This window comes from Patella vulgata, chromosome 9, assembly GCF_932274485.2.
Source record: "Patella vulgata chromosome 9, xgPatVulg1.2, whole genome shotgun sequence".
NCBI lineage: Eukaryota > Metazoa > Mollusca > Gastropoda > Patellidae > Patella > Patella vulgata.
In genome coordinates, this window is record NC_065887.2 from 26,350,994 (window position 1) to 26,367,554 (window position 16,561).

Sequence of the window (16,561 nt, forward strand, 5' to 3'; positions counted from 1 at the left end):
GCTTTGTAGCCATATTGTTTTCTTATTCATAACAAATAAATAAAACTTCTGTCTAAAGAGCAACGTATCAAACAATTGGTTACCTTATTCATAACATAACGAATAGAATATCAAACATCGGCAACAGTCTTCTGTCCTTATCAAATCCAGCTTGGCCAATCTGTATGTTAAACCTACACAATGCTTACTAACGGTGGGTATATTCATCACATTAAAGTTTGCATGAAGGTGTGGGGGAGGTGGAGTGTGTATGTGGGTGGGGGGGGGGGAATAACACATACAGGATCTACTTTGAACGTCATTTATATTACTAATTATATTGTTTCGGAAATGAAATAGGGTTTTGTCATCCGTTTGTTATTTAGTCCAAATTATTTGAAAGAATAAGATTGTTTAAAACCAAAAGATTAAAAATTGGTTGACCTATATCTAATTTTTAATCTATTGGTTTTAAACATCTTTTTCCTTCAAATATTTTGGATTAAATAACAAACGGACGCCCAACCCCTATTTTTAATTTTGATGTAGTCGTATATTCTTGTCGACCCTGTCCGTCCTGACGCCCGGTCACAATTTGTTTGTGGACACTACACACGTCACAATTTTTATCCGGTTTTGACGAAACCTGAAATCAATTTTTTATCCGATTTAGATGAAACTTTAAATATATGTTTATATCCAAAAGGTCTCGGTTCCTGTCAATATTCTTGCTGGATTATGGCTCCTGATTGTACAAAAAAAATCGCTTTTTTAGCCCATTCTCTGTCCATCTCTTACATGGCACCCGCTTGTCGTTTAGTTTAAGGTTCCAAATAATAGAGGAATACCGCTTTTAAGCCAACATTAATTTCGATTCAGCGTAATTCGGATGTCTTCATGTCGATGAAACTAGTTTGGCCGTGTCCCATCTTTGTTCATAATCTTGCTATAGTTGCCTTTGTTATTTTGGAAACCATTGGCGACCTTATCACTAATTAGTTTTACACAAACAGTCTTGTTTTTCAGAAAACGAAACAGAATCCCATTCTACTGGAGTTTTCGTGTAATAAGATTTGGTTTGTCACGAAACTAGAATGGAGTTGTGCATGCGAGATGATGTAGCACAATATGGTCCCCCCCCCCCCATTATTACAACCAGCCAATTATTTACCCTCTACTGTTTACTCGGTGTTACTACCCATGTGCAAGGTTGGGAGTGTGGTATAAAGTATAATATACTTTATTGATTTACGCCTTCACATTTAGATTTCATTTTAGATCAAATTACATTTTATAACAAAAGACATACAAATGCGACAGATACCCGAATAATAAAAACATTTCAAAAAAATAAATTAACACATCCGTCATGCAAATCTGCCGATTGCTTTGTATTTTCAAAGTCAGCAGAACACCATCTATAAAGATCTGGATTCATCTCATCTGGTCATAACACATGAGTCGCTAAAGCCCGGGAAGCTGTATAAATTGAAAGTGTAGAATCAGGTCTACCGCATCACACATTTTAAGTACTTCCCGGTACCTGAATATCATAAAGTTTAATGGCACTAAACACTTTTGATTTAAGTCAAATGTGCTCAATTAGGTTGATCGGCCATACTATATACGAATATATTTTTGTTTCAAGAGATTAAGCGGAAGTCTTTTTTCGCGAATTTAAGCTCCATCGTTTGGATTACGTACTGTGTCGACATAGAAACTCACAATAGATTTATTCTCAAGACTGGCTTTTACTATGTGTAGATTTTCTGTTTGTGATTCGCATTAAATCTCTAACAAGAGCATCGGCATAGCTGCAGCGCTGCAATATACCTCCACATTTCTGGGTGTTGGGGCATGCACCCAAATAGGTAATTGCTGTCTTTACGGTATAAGAAATAAATATGTAAAGTTCCAAGATGATCCATTCAGAATTGCAGCCTGCAGACGATAAACACAAAAATTGAGCGTGGCTCTGCCCCTGATGTTTGGATATGGAATAATATAAATATGTACATCCCTATGGTGGATCATGCCGAATTTGATCCAAATCCGTTAATAATTGCAACTTGTAGATTATTTACAGACAACATACTAACAAAAAGTGTGGGCGTGGCACAACCCAAGCGGGGCGGATCATGCACTAAAATCCATAGTTGCCGTCCTTAAGGTAAAAAGAATAAGTATACCAAGTTTCAAGATAATCCATTCAGAATTATGGCCTTCCAACTCTAAACACAAACAAATGGGCGTGGCTGCCCGTGGGGGTCGGGACAAGCACCAAAATCAATATTTGTCGTCCTTGGGCTGTAAGGAATACCTATGCCAAGTTCCAAGATGAACCATTCAGAATTGTGGCCTGTATACGAGAAAAACAAAAAAATGGACGTGGCTCTGCCCCTGGGGGTCGCGACATGCACCAAATTCAATAGATACCATCTTAATGAATACATATGCCACGTTCCAAGACAATCCATTAATAATTGTGACCTATAGGCAACATTCACTAAAACAATAGAGTATAAAGAAGAGGTATGCAAAGTTTCAAAATGATCTGCCAAGAATTGCGGCCTGTGGGTGACACACCGATTGACCCAAAAAATGAACATGACTCTGCCTCAGGGGGTCGGGCATGCACCAAAATATAATCGAGGTCATTCTTTGTGAATAAGGAATAAGTATGAAAGGTTTTCAAAACAACCGATTAAGAATTGCGGCCTATAGGCAACATACAGACACCTAAATGGGTGTGGCTTTGCCCCTTGCGGTTGGGCATACGCCAAAATCAGTAGGGGTGATCCTTAGGGTATAAGGAATAAGTATGGAAGTTCCAAGATGATCCTTTAAGAAATGCGGCCTGTATACGACAAATACAAAAATTAGGCGTGGCTCTGCACCTGGAGGTCGGGCATGCACCAAAAACGATAGGGGCCATCTTTAGGGTATACGGAATAATTATGCAAAGTTTCAAGACAATCCATTAAGATAAGAATTGCCCCCTGTAGGTGACCCACAGACAGACAGGGTGACGGTAATATACGTCCACATTATACGTCTGGACGTATAAAAATTAGAAAAGAAGTGCCGATTCACCGCCATGTCGATGATAATCAGTGTGCCGTACAAAACTATCGGTTTCCTCTATTTCTATTCAAAGGGTACGCTAAAGGGTTACCGAGACATCTGTTTATTCGGGTAACTATATTAGTTTTGAGAAGAAATCGAGCAAAGACTACAGGTACCAATAAACCAAACTTGGACACCAAGTTAACAATGCCATGGGCTTTTTTTATGCAGCTGAACGGTCAGCATGTTGTAGAGTAAACCCAAGAATTGATAGCAAGGCCATTAGAAAAGAGCACACTGGTGCACTGTAGGGGTGTTTACTCACGCGACTTTCACGTGACAAGTGGAAAGAATAGTAGTACAAATACTGAACTTTAATGCGGTTTTAAATTTAACACAACTGTTTGTAACGACGTCTGTAGCCTATTTAATTTAATTCTAAATTCAATTATTGCTCAGAACTATACATAATTTTACACACAGTAAGATATCACTGTAGTGACATTTTGTATTGTAGCAAAGAAAATGTGTCCAATTAAAATTGTATTAGATGTTAAAAAGAAGAACAAATAAATATTATATGTTCTCTTCAGTTTCTTGAACAATGATATTTATAGTTTTAAAAATTTGAAGATTGATCATTATCTTTATTTTTGGTCATTTTAGAAAATAATTAAAAATTTCATTTGTGTAATGTTTGCATTAAAATTGAAAACTATTTATTACGTGCCTAAAAATCGCAACATTTCTTTTGTCGTTTGGTATACATTTTTTTATTAAACTATCCAACTTCTGACTTTAACCTACATGTAATGATTCGTGAAAGAATAACCATGATTGTATTATCTTGGAAATCCGATCATTTGATAACTCGGGGGCTCATCAATCATTTTACACAACAAGAGGATGAATTCGTTGTTGGAAATAGGAAGCCAGTTAGGGCGGACAAGGTAGGATGTATCAGTGATATATTACTTATCAGAAATTTACAGCTAAGAAAACTATTTATATACCACCTATTGTATGTACTAACAAACACATACACGCGTTATATTTTAATTAATCTTTTAGTTTATATTATATTATCCGTGATGACACATCCTTTATATCTATCGTACATTTTATTATCCGTGATGACACGTCCTTTTTATACGCCCACATTTTCATGTGGCCGTATATTGTCGTGGCTCCTGTCGACCGTCCACTGCTTGTGGACACTCTACAGGTCACAATTTTTATCCGATTTTGACAAAACTGGAAATATAGATTATCGAACCGTAACTTTATGCAGTATGGCCCCTAATTGTACGAAATATGGCATTTTTAGCTTGTGGACACTCTACAGGTCACAATATTTATCCGATTTTGATGAAACTTAAAATATATGTTCCTGTCGATATGTTATGGCCCCCGATTATACGAAAAACCCAATGGTGGATGAGTTCGAATTTCCTGAAAATCGGACCGAAACTGTCAGAAAAATGGCCGCTCTCTGTACGCATAGAGTGTAAAAGTATGTAATTCCAGAGATGTGGACCCTCTAGAGGTTAGAATGTTTACCCGATTTTGATAAAACTTAAATATATGTTTATAACCCATAGATCGGACCGTAACTTCTTGGATTATGGCCCCTGATTGTACGAAAAATCGCTTTTTTAGCTTGTTCTCTTTCATCTCTTGCAAAATGTGTGCGTATCTTGCATGGCAACCGCTTATTATTTGTTTCCGTTATATCTCTCGTATATTGTATCATCTGTGATTGCACGCCCTTTTTTTCATAAATTTCCCTTATATCTCTCATATTTTGTATTATCCGTGATGGTACATCATTTTTATTTATTCCTTTGTATATTGTATTATCTGTGATTTTATTTATTGATTTTTCACCTATATTATATTGTCCGTGATGGCATATTCCTATTATTTTTGTCCTCTATATCACTCGTTATGTTATTATAGATCGGGTAGCTCTTTTATAGATATTTTGCATATCACCATCTCTGGTCTGCTTACAATTAATATGCGTTGTTCATTAGTTAAATGAATATACCTATATAATTTAGACAATTTCCGTTTAAGAGACATTATGTAAGAGCTAAATATGTATATTGTAGGTATTATGCCTTTTATTTAGACATTTATTCACATAACACGTTCATATCAACTCTCCAGATCATCGAATCGCCAAGTTGTTGAATAGATTAAACACCCGCGCCATTCAATAATTTAACGTAAAAATAGATAACCGAGGTATTGTATAATTATTATCGTAGCCATGTTACTTGACAATCGAGACTATTTAGGCTAAATCTTGTCAACAGTTCAAACATTCATAACTTCGCTCAGAATGTAGCAATTTTATTGACATTTTCAATATACACATTTTAAAATATTACATCAAAAACGGGCAGCGCTTTTTTTAAATCTATGCATCTTTTATGCGTTCTTGGTAACGACACTTGCTCATTTTGAAGAATCTTTATAATCTTTTAATAGCAAAATTCATCATCGAACCCATTTTAGAGTTTTCGCCATTGTATTCTTCAATGGCATTTAGTAATTGGAGCATAATTTAAAAAAAAAACACTTTTTATGGAATAACTTATGGGTTATTTCACTGCGACGTTTCAACAATAGTTCGCAAGTCGTTATCACGCACATACACAACTAGAACAGATTCATGCTCACTGAATTCCCTTGGATAGTTCACACTGATGTTTGTATATATATATTCATATTTTTTTATTCTATTTATCTATTTTTGTATATGCTTGATAACGACTAGTTTTCATTTGAAATTAGTGTAATTTATTATATTTTTTAAATTTTAAAATGACAATTTTGTATACTATTTAAGCACGTTCAACATTGTAAGAAGGTTAGTGCCATTAGCCTGAAATAAAGAATAAACCGGTATTATTACTATTTTCTTGAAAGGTCTCCAGAAGTATACTGTATTCCATTTAAGTAAAGTTGATTGTTCTATTACTTCCAGATAATGTTACTTACACCAAAGTTCTACTTTAATCTAATTCCATTTTTTATGTAGTGCCAGACCTCAATATTCGAGATTTTGAATTCAATAACCTTTAAATATTGACTGGGACAGAAAATATGTGTAAAACATACGTAATCATTCAGTTAACGTTACTTTTAGATGAACCAGACGACCAATTGCTATGTTTACTATCAAAATGACAGATTTATAGAACTCGTCATTTTACTAAATGATAATAAGCTGTTCTATATCTTTAATCTTTTGTCTGAGTCCGTTGATTAGCAATGTTTATCCCAGTGAAGACTACTGCTTGCTGTGTCTAAGAAGACATTAAAACATGATTTGCCCCATCTTCCTGACAAGATTTCTAACTCAAAATGCGAAGAATTAATAGGATGAATAGAATCTAGTCGCCATTGATAGAAACCAGACTGGAGTAATGGCCGATAAAGGTTAACATTGCTTCATCATGACTGGCCAGCAGGTCAACTCTAGTAATTGACAATTCATCGAAAGTTTATATTCGGTGGGTATTTCAATCGTCTGTCAGTCACTCCATTCACTAAAAGCTATGCACTTTAACATATATTACAAAGTACTATTTCGTTCCTTTCATACGATCGACTCTTAAATCGAATTCCAACTGCAAAGGGTTCTTTACATGCACGTCTGTGTGTACCCAGGATCGTCCCACCCGAACGACTATACGTTGTCCCTTGCCAGACTATCGGTCCTGCACCAATGTCAAGGAGCACGCCGGAAAGTCCCAATGTACTTTATCTGCATCGAGCGAGCCAGCGTCTTTCTCACTGAGCCACCGCAACCCTCTTCAGCAATGGCCGTTGATTACTTCGACAGTAATTACAAAATAGTTAATTTCGCAGAATTTTGTCAACCTTCTAGTGACAAAAGTTATCTGAAAGCGTTACGTTAGTTGTACACTATGAAGATTTTTGTAATCATTTGATTACCTTAAATTAAGTTATGTGTTTCGATTATATTGTGATAAATGACAAAAACAACCATTTCTGGTAAGTGTTGAGTTATAGCCCTTGAATGCGTCATTACATCTTGGCAACCTAGCAGGCCAGTGGACGATCAAAATACACGATTTAGCTGGCTTGGGCACATCTTACGTGTACTGGCAATTTATCTTTCGGATTTCCACACCATTGTAAATGGACTACAGAATCAAAGTTAAATGCACCGATATTTAATATTAATCAGAATAAATCAGACTGAATATTTATTGAGGTATTAGGCGCGTATCGACAAAAAATGTTTAAGGAAGTTACATGAACGGGTGTTAACATAGGAATAAGAATGTTTTCTATAGGGTTACATTTTTATTGTAACATGCTTCTCATTTGCTGTCATCCGTTGGAATTAAGGCGCAGTGGGCGCTATAATGACCAGCCATAATATCCATCCACTTGATAGATATATTCATGTGTTGTCTATTGCTTGCAATGTCTGTAGTTTGGGTGTCTTATCCGCAGATATTTCTTACGGTTTTTATTTGTGTGTGGTGTGGTCCTCCTGTATTTACTATAAGGGAGTCGTAATGACCGGTTGGACTGGGTACAATTCAATTTATAGTTTTGAAAATAATACATGATGCAGGATAATTCTCTTTGTGTCATTTTGATTACCGATTTACGATGAGGAAGAACCACTCATGTAATTTATAAGGATCCCAGGGTGTGCTTTTTACAAATTGATGTCTACTAAATAAATTAGATATTTTCTGTGACTTCAGTATGTGTGACAAAGAGACCAACGGACCGCAATAAGGTGGTTAATAATTGAAGCTCTCTGGCAACTGGGAACTATCTTTTAACATTTCGTATGAATGAATTTAAACGCTCTCAATATGTATTTGTCCAATAATTATCTGTTAGCAAAGTTTCAGAGTGATTGAATCTTTACCCGATAAATCTTACGTCGATGTATGTTCCGTGTTTTGTTTATCTATCAATAAGAAAAGGTTACGTTACACACTATCTATCTCAATAGATTAATGTGGCATTTGTGGTATGCCACCTGTTTCTTTATAAGAGATAAGTAAATAAATGATCCGAGCTGGGTTCATTCATTAAAACTGTACTAGGCTTTTGCACTTGGTCCTTCACATTTGACAATGTTTTGGATTTTATACGTACACAATAAAAGGTGGTCGCATATTCCTGTTTGTTATTTCTTGTGAGCATTCTACAGATTATATCATCAATGGATCATTTTAACAATTCTATATCTTCTTGGCAGTAGTGAAGTGAAGAAGCCCGTTGGATTTTAACAATTTCCATAAGTCAAATAAATAAACATGAAAATATCAAATGTAAAAATAAAAGCTCAAATCACGCAAAAGATGCACCAGGCTATCCAAAGCCGGCTAATATCTAAGACGGACTGCTCATTTCTCCTAAGTCTCTATTGAATTTAAAATTTCAACAAAAAATAATGCCCTAAAATTCTTTCAAAAAGATACTAATTATGATGGTGTGCGAAGTTCATGTCGATATCTTCTGAAAAGTGCCGCATGACCAAAATTTGACCTTCCAAATATTCATGAGACCCCGTAATAGAAATGATGTATTTCGTGGTAAGGTGTTTTAGTTGTCTGCAAATACTACAGCTAGTGGCGTTTGGTGTCACTAAATAAAGACGATATGGTCTTGTTTTGAAAAGGGCTAACATCAACTTAATACAGAATCAAATGAAACATTGTTCTGAGTGTTTTGATCAATATAACACATAAAACAAATATTAAACTTTTAGATCTGAAAAGCGGAATAAGCAGATCCAATAATGGTAACATTATCCATGGACCCTAGGGCGATCCCAATGGAACAGTGCATTATAGTTTTTAGACACGATATTTTTATAAACCTTACTCAGTCAATCCATTATGTCTTTCCAAATATTTCCACAATTATTAATAGCATTCAAGATAACTCTGCATCATTAAATCATGCAAGTCGCTCGATAAAACGGCTAAACGATTGCGTCTGCTGTTAAGGAACTATTAAGTGAGTCTAAATAAAGAATCCATGTATTTTTTTTCTGTTCGAACATGTTGCATTCACTTTTAATTGACATTTACAATTGAAACTTTTCCTAGTTCGGGATCGGTTTTTACTAAAGTATATCCGTTGGAGATGCAGAGCTTTTGGTATTTTCGATGGGCTCAAATCGGATTTCATTGAAACGTCATCAACCAATAATTACTGTACATGGATCCAGAAATACCGAATCGTGAAATTGTGACCAGAAAGTGGTTTGTGTTGGGTGTTCTGTCGGTTTCATGGTAGTGTTGGCTACATCCAAATTTACAAAATGGTACTAAATCAGCAGTGTACCGCTCTTCATTTACCCATTCTAGTGGAATCTTTACGGACCAATTCAAAACGTTCACCTTTACTAGGCCATTACCAAGCCTAGACATCACGATGGTTGGGATAGACATTTACCCATGCGTGAGCATTTCGAAATTGCAGCTAAATAGTTCTGTTTATAGCAATGCGCTTATCTCAGACAATTTCAACTGATTCAGTTCAAATTATAAAATCCTACAGGAAAAAAATGTACTAGAGAAATATCGATATTCTTGTGTTCCTTATATCCAAGTCGATTAATGGACTTCAACCACAGACTTTCCATGGTTCCTTATATAAAATCTCAATCTAATTAAGGAAGAGACTACCCTAATTCAAATCAGATATAATGTGATTGATCGTTAATTACCTAAATCTTCAACGGTACATTCAGCGTTTTTTATTTCTTAAATCGGCTTTAGATATCTCTGAGCAATGATCAGATCTTTGATCGGAAATAACTACGACGATATTTTTGTCTACGTGTTTCATCATTTCTCCATCAATCAGCAGAAGAGTTGGTTAATTATTTCAGTCTCGCGAATACCTATATCCAATCATGTGTAGAATGCATGTGGTTACTCTAGACTTGATGATTTTCAACAAAAATTAAAGTTATCTTATATTTGGACAAAGGATTTATTTTTTAGTGGCAGTTTGTTTCTCATCCTTGCAGTACTTAACCTGCGCCAACTGAGATTTGAAAAAGAGCATGTTTGTATTGAGGGAAATTTTTCCCGGAAAACCCCGGTCTTTCCTCATACTTACCTTCAATCCGTAGACGCTGTTCCTTGCGAGAATCTAAATTTTGCACCACTGACAATGGGACACCCGGTTGGAGAACACACGGGAACTAAACCCAGAACCGCCTGGTTAGTGAGCCACGATGCCCCGTCTCATCAAGCCACCGTGATGCCTCTTCTAATCTAAATGTCCAATAAAGATTACATGTATTATCTAGTTAAGTAACACCTGTGCCTTATTTTTCTTTTTTAAAATTTAAACGTGATAAAAAGTTTAATCATGAAGTTCATATCCACAGGTTCTTGTAAAATAATCGACTTGAAACTTTGACTGAAATAAAGAAAAGTGTCCAATTACAAAATGGTTTCTGCCATTTCGTCTGTTTTATCAACTACTCGTCCTTTTAGAAACATAGTGAAACATAATTTTGTCAAAAAGTTTAAGATGGCATAGCTTGTAACAGTAAATCGACACACTTTATAATACTGACTTTTATTAAAGGCCCCTCCATTTCCAATTTATTTAACACTTGTCCAGAATCTTATGTAATCTTGAACAAATGATAAATTCAATCTGGTAATTGATAACACTCGGAAAATTCTTCAAACTCGATGCCTTCGTATTGAAAGTCCCCCAAAAAACTGCGAAACGCGTAATCTTATTGTAGAACATATTGTACCTCTTAGCAATTTCTACGCACCCTCTCTGGCTGTAACGTCTAGAGCTAGAAGTTAAGTTGGAATACTTGTCCATATTTACACTTCTTTTTTATTTGAAAGGGGAAATATGACGAAAGGTCAATATATATTATTAGATCTTAATTAGATAGTACCTATGGTGCAAAATGTCGCATGGGCTTAAAGTTACAATTTCATATTTTCTAAGAAAGTCAAAACATAATTATTTCTATGTATTTTGCTCAATAGGTTGTCAACTCACTATTATACGATCAAAGGTGTCATTCTCACACTTAAAACTCATTTACACCGGAAATAACACAATTACCTCCCTTGTTTTCTATTCTCCACCATGGAGTAGTTATCTTCAAACGTTGGACTTTTAAGATGAAAATGATATTTTTGCCAATTTCTCAACTGGCAATAGTGAATTATAGGATTATTCTTTAACAAGGTAGGACTGTTTATAGATACCATCTATTTTAAGGCTTTATTTTAATAAATTTTAAAAATATAACTTAAAAATATGAAATTGCAACTTTAAAGATTGCGTTGATACATCAATCGAAACTTAATTCAAATGCCCCGAACTTACGTTAAGATGCAGCGCTGTCTCTCAAACGCCAATGTGAAACATATAACTCTTGTTAAAGTAACGTATTATCAGTCATATGTAGTGGCCGACGTGACTATTTCCCGCGGTGCCTGGGTTTTTTATCAGTATACTCGTTGACATCTTTTGGCCTCGGTCTAAGCCGCAGGTGACCCCATTCATCTATTGGAAAAGGAAATTACCTTTCACCGAGTTACTTGAAAAGCAGTGTGGGTGGTTCTGAGCAGACATTCTTTCTATATATCGTAGGCTTGTGACTTCCAAACGAAACCTAATGCACCAAGAAAGATATTAAGACATCACCAGCACTGGACTTCCCACATCTCGAGACATCATCGGTTAAACCTACTCGTCACTTCTATTGAGTTCTTGGCAATTACAACCCATTAACGTGGCGACTTTTTCACTTTTTTAGGTCTACTGTTTATATACTTAACGCGGTTGTATGGCGTGTAGTGTTTCAAATTAGCTCGCTATACTATACTCGCCGGCTAATCAGCAGTTAAAAATATGGCCTCATTAATACAAAGGTTCTATTGAGGTAGTTCAATTTATTTTTGTATTTTGAAGATGAGGAACTCCCTGTTCTTCTAAACTAGAATATAGCCATATAGATGGCTTATCAAACCCAGACAACATTTTTCATTTAAAGTTATAAACGGTTTAATACAAGTAATTAATGGATACAATATCCATCATTTTAACAATCTTGACAACAAATCATGATATTTCATGGAAATGAAGTAAATTATACTTGCATTAGTAACCACTACACCCAACAAAAACATCTAGATCGCTTGTTCTTTTACATTAATTCACATGTTGACGTAATTTAGTTTCCTTTTTCCTAGTATGAGTTCTTCATGTTGCAAGCGATAACAAGCCAAATCGCAGATGTACAATAAAATGGAATAAGTTTTTAACACCATTTATTCTCCTAAACGAAAAACACGTTTGAGAAAATCAGACAAGTATTAACATTATTAGTGCATTTTCAGTTCATTTGAATAAATCAAATTAACAGATTATAACACGTTTTTGTAATTAATTTCTTGAGGTGTTGTAAAATAGTGTGTTCAGAAAAACAAATTCAATTGTTCGAGGATATGGTACCTCGACTTGTCTGCGATATCACCATTGGGCGAAGTGGACGTTAAACACTAATAGAAGACTTGGATTGTTGTGCGTGGTTTCCCCTTGTCAGTTGTGCAGGACGGAGTGCCTGACAAGGAAAATCGTCTATTCTTTCGAATGGGGCAAAATATTGAGTATCGTATACACGGTGGGAGGCGTTGGAATTTCCCACATAGCCCGCCTGGGTTAGAAATATAAGACCTTATAACCCATTTCATTTCTTACTCAATACCCACACGTTACTGGATTACGCGAGCGTTTGTTCAATCATCACCTTGCAAGTGTATTTATTACATAATGCGGCAACTTTGAAATTTAAAGAATTATTTGTCAATTTAAATCAACATTGATGCTGTGATATTACCGGGAATTAATGGGCTTCTCATATCCAAGATTGGGGCGGTTTGATGGCCGAATGGTTAGCACGTGCGCGCTTTATCATACGGTCTGTCATTGAGTCAACTGGCGGGCTTTCGATTCCCCGGTTGTACGTGACAAGGAGTAGGGTCGCCTGTCCAACCTCGTGGGTTTTCTCCGGGTCCTCTGGTTTCCTCCCACTGCTAAAGACCCCTACACACAAGTGAATGATTGAAATAACCTAGTTTGTGTCGAGTGGACGTTGAACCCCATTTCTCTCTCTCTCTCTCGATATCCAATATTTAAAACAAAATAAACATTTTACAATTGGTACACGAATCGTGTACCATAATACGTTTCAGTGCCATTTGTAAAAAGGGACTCGAAGAATGGGGCTAGACATATTTCAAGAGACATGTCAAACGGTGACCACATATTCTTATCTGGAGAGCATGCGCAATAAATACTAACGGTGTTATCTTTTGATAATATTTTCCCCAGTTGTTGAGTATCCATTTAGTATTGTAATCGACTACTTTTCAATCTTTGTTAACAGAATGAAATGTTCTGAAATGAAATTGGGTTTAACGTTCTACGTTTTATGCTCTAGCTGGGCTAAAGAAAACGGATGAAATGTTGTTGAATACCTATTATTAGATAAGTATTTTGCTCTTTAAGTTTCGTAAAAGATACCTGGCTTCAATATAGATATGTATTAACAAGACAAGACAATAAACAACTCTCGGTGTCATCTGATGGGTACGATTTTAAACAGATTCAACGGCTGTTTATGATTAACAGTAAAATGGATAATGGAGATAATTAACAGTAAAATGGATAATCGAGATGTATTATCGTAACAGTGGTAACAATGACAATCGAGGCTATAGTGTTTTTGACATTCGGTTTTCTCGGCTGAGAGTGAAGTAATTTTTAAACTATTCTAGCGAGAACTGCCCGCGAATGTGATAATAGGTCTTTCACTGATAATGCAAGTAAAGTTTTACTCTTTTTTGGGGGGGTGATACTTTGTTGTATGTATTTTTTGTGGCGGCAATCTGAAATAAATCGAGATTAATATATTGGTATTTAGAAAAAGGCGAGCAAAAAATGTAAAAATTGATTTAATAATATGTTCCTTAGATAATTGAGACTGCAGTTACACTCGCGCTGCTCTCGATAAATTACAAATTTAACGCCCAATACATTATGCATGATATTATATACGGGTTGATTTTAAAAAAAAATATTTACATAATATGAAAGAGTTATAAGGTGATGTTCCTGAGCTAGACACTGTTATTTCGTTATTACGGGCTTAAATATCCTAGTTATACTATTTGTCCTGGTCGTTAGAAACACCGTATTTTCAGAACAAAAAGACTTTTATGGTTAGAATGAGTGACCCACATTACCCTCGAGGAAAACTATCTTTACACAAGTATACCTGAAAAGTTTAGTCGTAAAATATTATTCAAACTGTCATAAGCCTGTAGTATCTAGAAAATGTGTTAGAAAAGTCTCTATGTCGATACAAAATTACTTATCTCACACCTTATTTCTAATTTATGTTCATTTTCTAATCTTCTTTCAACCTTATCTGTTTAGTTATCATGTCTGTCCACCTGAACCAAATATTTTTTATCATTATTATTCGTACATTTGTGCAGAGAGAGTTAGTGAGTACCTATGTCAAATACGGTAGTGTTAAAATAATAAGAAGTATAATTTCAGGACAAGTTTACATAATAGTGATGACCAGCGGTTGCCATGCAGGATACGCGCACATTTTGCAAGAGATGGATAGCGAACAAGCAAAAAACAAAAGCGATTTTTCCGGCAATCGGGTGGCATAATCCAAAAAGTTATGGTTTGAAATGTGCAAATATAAAAAGGTGCAGAGATCACCGGGATATAGAGATATATTTTAGGTTCCATCAAAATTGGATAAAACTTGTGACCTCTACAGGGTTTGCAAGGTTCGTATTACATCGTATTACAAAATTTGCATACAAAGAGCAGCCATTTTGTCGGGCAGTTTCATTTCGATTTTCCTGAAATTCGAATTCAACCTTAAACTGCTGGAATGGTGATTATATTTAAAACGTTTTTAAAATTGAATTTAAAAAATCAACCTTAAAATGCTGGAATGGTGATATAATATTTAAAACGTTTTTAAAATTGAATAAAAAAATATGACCTCTAGAGGAATCCACAAGATAAGAATTTTTTTTTCGTACAATCAGGGGCCATAATCCAGGAAGTTACGGTCTGATATGCGCAAATAACGAAAGGAACCGAGATCTTTGGGACCTAAACATATAAACATATACTTTAAGTTTCATCGATATCTGATAACAATTGTGACTTCTAGAGGGTCCACAACCTTGGTATGACATACTTTAACACTATTTGCGTACAAGGATTATAAACATAAATTTCATCAAAATCGGATAAAAATTGTGACTTTTAGAGTATCCACAACCCTGGTATATACATACTTTTACACTATTCGCGTACATGGGGCGGCCATGTTGTCTGGCAGCTTCGGTCAGGTTTTTACGAAATTCAAACTCAACCTTCATTGATGTGTAACGGTGATATATTTAAACGGTTTATAAAATTGAATACAGTTGTGATTTCTAGCAGGTCCACAAGCTAAAAATGTGATTTTCTAACAATCAGGGGCCATGGTACAGGAAGTTACGAACCGATATTACGAATATCGAAAGGAGCTAAGATGCTTGGGTTATAAACATGCATTTCAAGTTTCATTAAAATCGGATGAAAATTGTGACCTCTGGAGTGTTCACAAGCAAAAAACGTGATTTTTCGTGAAATCAAGGACCATAATCCATGAAGTTTCGATCCGATACATGCCGATATTGACAGGAACCGAGATCTCTGGGGGATAGACCTATATTTCAAGTTCCATCAAAATCGGATAACAATTGTGACCTGTAGAGTGTCCACAAATAAATTGTGGACGGAAGGATAGGGGCGACGGCATAATACGTAATGATGAAAATGTGGGCGTATAAAAATGGTTAACACATTCAAAATATAACTAAATATAGAGGTCTTTGCTATCATTGATCCGTAACTACTATGTTAAACATATATATCAATTCTATCACATTATATACAATTGGAGGATATCCCAGAAAAGTTGAACGAACTTCCATGAATGACAATATAACAGCTTCGACACGTGCTATGTCAGCAATGTTTTGTCTCGTATAGACGGTTATGGGCGTGATATTTTGAATTTAGTTTAAGAAACTTTACATTTCCAAAGACTTCGCCGTCAACACGAATATTATAATACTTACTGTTACGGGGTTCTTAAAACCTCCTTTCGGGGAACCACGGTGCGTAAGTAACTAATGCGCTGACTGGCTCCCGATATTGACCGACAAAGTTTCTCGGTATTTTCCGGTTTGGTTTCTTCTTGATGGCGCAGGACGAATTGCCGGCGAAAAAACTGAGGTCCCGTGTACATCTTGGCGTGTACGTGGGGAGTTGGATTTCGAAATAAGTGAAAGCCGAGGCACCGCTGTACCGGTACAGTTTCCCTCATTGGACACTGCATGGCGTATGCCTGTCTTCGTTGGTGCAG

The 16,561-nt window shown here is 35.6% G+C and overlaps 1 long non-coding RNA gene across 1 annotated transcript in view; it reads left to right on the forward strand.

Moving 5' to 3' along the window:
- The window catches only part of LOC126832487 (uncharacterized), a 77,428-nt gene that overhangs the window by 19,965 nt on the left and 40,902 nt on the right, over nt 1–16,561 (forward strand). The gene's annotated exons all lie outside the window — the stretch shown is intronic.